Source organism: Otolemur garnettii, unplaced genomic scaffold, assembly GCF_000181295.1.
Source record: "Otolemur garnettii isolate 467f Iridium unplaced genomic scaffold, OtoGar3 scaffold00003, whole genome shotgun sequence".
Classification (NCBI taxonomy): domain Eukaryota; kingdom Metazoa; phylum Chordata; class Mammalia; order Primates; family Galagidae; genus Otolemur; species Otolemur garnettii.
In genome coordinates, this window is record NW_003852398.1 from 24,179,756 (window position 1) to 24,185,298 (window position 5,543).

A 5,543-nucleotide genomic window follows, 5' to 3' on the forward strand; every position below is an offset into this window, starting at 1 on the left:
AGAATATGGGGAGGAGGGAGGGAGGGGGGAGGGAGAGGAAAGGGAGGGGGGGTGGATGGGTAGAAGGAGGGTGATTGGAGGGGTCACTTTTATGGTTTATCCTACAAGGGTACAAGTGAATCTTTCTAAAAGCAGAGTATGAATGTCTTAACTCAATAATTAAGAAAATGTCATGAAGGCTACATTAATCAGTTTGATGAGAGTATTTCAAAATGTGTATGAAAACACCACACTGTACCCCGTGATTCCATTAATGTGCAGTTATGATTTAATAAAAAATCTTTAAAACCAATCACACTGTACATCAAATACATATGTTATGTGTCAATTAAAAAAGAAAAATAAAAATATATTTAAAAGACCAGAAAATAATTCAATCATTCTAGAAATGTCAAGAGACTGTTAAAATTAAAATACTTATTAATCTTTAGAAATAAGGTTTATACATTGATGTATTAATCCCAACAACTCTGGTTTGATTTCATTTGTCCAAAAATTTCTCCTCTGTATCATTCACAGAAAGTAAGAAAATTTACCTTATAATAAACTCATATTGGAAAAATAAATAAGAAAATATATATTAAAAAATATAAATGAGTTTAGCAACTCCCTTATATCACAAAAAAAATTCTCATAGTTACTTCCCCCTACACACAAATAAACCTAATTTCCACGCTATTCAAAAGAGATAGCTCTAAAATCAAGTAATATACACACACCCAAAAATTTAAAAATTAAAGAAATAGAGAAAGGTATGACAGTCAATCTTAAATATCAGGAAATCAGCTTTGTAATAATATAATGGGAAAAGTAGAAGTCAAAGTTCAAAAAAGAAGCCTTAAAGAATATAAAACAAATAATTATAAGGATAAATGCATAATGAAAAAATATTAGATTTTTATCAACCAAGAAATTTCTTTGAAATATATAAATTAGATAGATACTGAGGAGAAAAGATTGTGAGATAATTAAATATACCTAAGTCTTTGACTAGAAAAATGAGCAAAAATTAAGACAAGAAAAGATGCAAATTACATACGTTAAGGGTGTTGATTTAACAAACTGGGTATTCTATAATAAGGGTCTATGACTTCTTTCTAGCACTCACAAAAGAGTCATAAAAATCTATCATTTGTTAGGCCACAACGAATACCTCAAAAAGCTGCAGAAATAAATGTGTAGATCACATTATGGAGCGTAATGCAATAAAATTAGAAATTAAACTTTCAAGTTTCAAGATACCAACTTTTTAGAAATTATTACTATTCTTCTGAATAATTAAGTGAAAGTAGAAATCAAAATCATTATTATAAATTATTTCAAGAATAATAAAATTTGAGCCTACTCTATATCAAGATGCATGAGATGTAGTCAAAACTATATACATATTAAAATTAATAGCTTCATATGCTTCATTACTCACCAAAAAAGTGAAATAAATGGATTAAGCATTGAAGGCAAGATGTTAGAAAAAGAATAAACTAAGATTCAAAAGTAATGACTCCAAAAGCAAAAATTAACAAATTTAAATGATAGATTATCCAAGGAATCATTAAATTTTTTAAAATATTTTCTAAAAGTCTAACAGAGAAAACTCCAAAGCAAATAAAAAATCTTAGAAATGAGAAAGATTTTCTTTTTTAATGTAAAGAACACTGTGCACAACTCTAGGCCAATAAGTTTCAATGATTTCATTGAAATAGTTTTTCTAGGAAAGATAAATTAACAAAATTTGTCCAAAGACATAGGGAAACTTGTCTATTTAAATAGCCAAAGAAGGAATTGAAATAAAAATTTGACCCACATCTTGCACTTTATGCCAAAATTAATATATAGTAGTTTAAAGAATTAAATTTAAAATGTAGTTCTTAAAAGAAGTAGAAGAAAATGTATATGAATTTTTTAACTCGAGACCTAAACCTTTATACATATAAGTAAATACAGAATCCAAAAAAGGAAAAAAAAAATCTATGGACTTGATTACACTGTATCAGAAGTTCACTATAAAAAATATTTAGAAAGTAAATTTAAATACTGGGAAAAAATGATTTCAATATGCATGACAGAAAAAGATATATTTTAATATAAATAAGAATAAGTAAAAAGTGGGCAATGACTAATGAAAATTAAAATGGACCAAAAAATGTTCACCTTCTCAGCATGTGGCAAAGAAAATTCAAATGAAATAAAAATGTATTTGCTCCTACCGAATTATCTTTTTGATGAGAATTCCCAGTTTTAACAGGGTTATGGAGAAACTGATGCTCTTTACAAAAGACAAACATGTAAATTGTTTAGTTTTTTTTTTTTTTTAATACTTTCTGGAAGGCAATTTGGCCATTTACATAAGAAGCCTACAATGTATATATTCTTTGATCCAATAATCTTACTGTAGGAATTTATCCTAATGAAGTAGGTATATAAGACTAAAAGAATGGTCATTGTGGTATTATTATATAAAACCTTGTTCACACTGTAAATGTCCAACAATAAAGCATGATGTGTTGTGATACATTCAAATGATGAAAAATAAAAGCATTATATAGAATACTAAATGTAGTAAGGATGTTTCATTACAGCTTGTTTTTAAAGCTCATTTTCTAAGAAAAGAGTATTTCCATTCCAATTGTGTATCATAATCATCTCAAAACATGTTACACATTCAGAGTCCCAGGCCTCACTCCAGATCTACTGAATCAGCCGAAGAATGGAACCCAGTGATCTGTAGATGATAGAGAAATACTGAAAACATATACATGTTTATTTCTGGGTATAAAAGATGTAGATAATTTTTATGTGTTCTTTTTATACATGTTTTGTATTTTCTATAATGAATATGTATATTACATTAATTTAAGAATAATGTTAGTCAATGTAAATTAATAACAAACAGAGGTTTGTGGTAATTAGATAAATAACCCCTAAATGGTTCTAAGGAGATAATAGAGATAAATAATTAAGACAGAGAACATGAATTCGTGGCCTATAATGTACATCGGAATTCTAAACATCTTTAATTCATCTGGTATTTTATTATTTTAAAAGTAATTTCCCACATTTAAAAGTTGAAGAAATGAAAAAGAAAAATAAAGAAAATAACACTTGACAAGTGGCAATAAGTGATTAGAGTTTGGGGGCTCATCTTCGGATGGCCAAGGGCTCTCAAATTTGCCATTCCCTCCACCAGTCCCTAATGCCCTCCCAATCCTGAGGTTAAAGCCAATTGCCTTTATTAACATGCTCTTACTATTGTTTATTTTTTAACTACTAAACAGTTTTTACATTACTGCCTGATCCCTATTGGCATCTGAGTCTAAATTCCCTTGATTAAGCAAAAACCCAGTGACCCTGTGAAAAGTATGAGAGGCAACCATGCTATCAACACTTTCCAGCTTTGAGTCTTAGCCCTGGCTGGACATTGGAATTACCTGGGGAGCTTTTAAAAATACCAAGGTCTAGGCCACACCCCAGACCAACTACTCCAGAGTCTCTGGGGCAGGGCCCAGCATCAGTTTTCTTAAAGCTTTCCTGGTAATGCAAGGGGATGCATAGCCAAGGCTGAGAGCTACTGTTTTAGGGGAGAGGGTGTGAGTAGAAGGAACCTAGACAGATCTGTGTGTGGGAAAGGAAATGATACTTACAGGAGGCTGAAAAGTTATTAGCAAGGAGTTTGGAGACAGCCCGGATGCAGAATCCAGCCCTTCCACGTGGTAACTGCCTATTTAGCTAGCAAGTGTATTCTCTGAACTTCGTGTTGTCATCTAAGTAAGAGGATTCATAGTCCACTTATTTAGAGGACCATTATAAAGATTAAATGGGGCAAGGCCTGTAAAGAGTTTAGCATAGTGCTTAGCTCATAATAGGTGCTCAATAAATGGAAGCAATTTTTAATGTTTTCACTAAATATCATAGCTAATGTAATGACACGGAGGAAGAAGAGGACAAGAATTATTTGTGATATTCAGACCCTTCTACTCCCTGCTTTATATCATTATCTCATTTTGACCCCTCAACTAATCTACCAGGAAAGTACAAGAAAGGGGTCAAGAGAGAGAAGGAGATGCAAGCATTTTGTGAGCCATAAAGTGTTTCCATGACCCAGAAGATTTTTAATGATGTTACTATTGGCCTTGTTTAACTAAAAACCTCTTGAAGACTCTGCCAATAGTATCTCAGTGATGTTCCCTGTATCCCTCTCTCCTGGCCCCACACTCTCCCCTTGATTTATTCACTCATCTAAAAATCAAATGAGTAAGATAAAAGCCTATAGCAAAAGCTTCTTGACTTTCTTTTTCCCATTGGCAGAGGAAAAAGCAAATCTGACTAATGAGTCCCCAGGAAAGTCCCTGGTTTCAGAGAAGCCATCACCTCCAGCAGATTGTAACTCACAGTACTGCAACAAAGTTTCAGACGTAAGGCTCCCACCTGATGGAGGCCTGTGCACCTTCCTCTCATTCCTTCTCCTGCCCTCTGCTCACACCTTCAGTCTCAGGTTGGCCCAGGTAACTCTGGGCTTAGATCTAAACCTCACGGTTTCCAGTCAGAATATTCCGGGTCCTAATCTTAGTTCTGCCACTTGCCTGAAACAAGTCACTATCTTTCCAGAGCCTTTCTCTATTTCCTCACCTTAAAAGAAAGCAATCATCTCAGACCTCTCCAGGTTCCTCTGACGGGTTTTACAAGGAGTATGTATCAATGGGAGAGCAAACATAAAAAATTGTATTACTAGCCATAGAGACAAGGCAGGAATCAACGCCGTGCCATGAAGGAACAGAGTTCTTATGCAATGCGAACGCATTCACTATCCTTTAACTTAATAGTAGAGTTTCACTTGGACTTGAATTTTAGCCAAGGACTCAGTGGTAGAATTTTAGATATCTGGAGGGTGACAGGCCAAGTAGTTTGGGGTAGAGAACCATTCTGAGGTCTCTGAGATCCTCTACCCCTAATTTGCCAATTTGGGGACCTCCTCCAGTGTGATCCAGAGTCATGTTAAATCATTAATTCACTTCTGAGATACAATCATTCTTGTGAATATAGCTTGTATTTTTCAGAACCTCTTCTGAACAGCATCTCATTTTGGTAGCCACTAGGCCACCCCCTCAAGAGAAACACAAGGTGTGGTTCTTCATCCCCTTTTACAGCTAGAGATAAACCATACTTGGCAAGACTACATAAAGATCAAGTGTGATAAGGAAGCACTCAGCACAGGCACAGCACCAAGGCTGCCTGAGTTGTTGGCCAGGGTCAGGATGGCCTTCAGCATTGCTGAGCCCAGTCTCCAGAAACACAGTCTGCGTTGCTCAGTGGGATTAGCAGAACACCATCACCTTTCACCTGAGCAGCAACAGCCCCTGAACTAGTTTCTCTACCTCCAGGCTTATCCCAGGAGTATTCTCTCCACTTAGCAACCTTACCAATAGTCAAGTCTGATCATGTCACTCTCCAGCTTTTTACTGGCTCCCCATTTGCCCAAGATCAAGTCCGAATAACTTTGAGTGGGTTGCAGGTCCTGCAACATAAAGGTAATGCCTCTCCCCAAC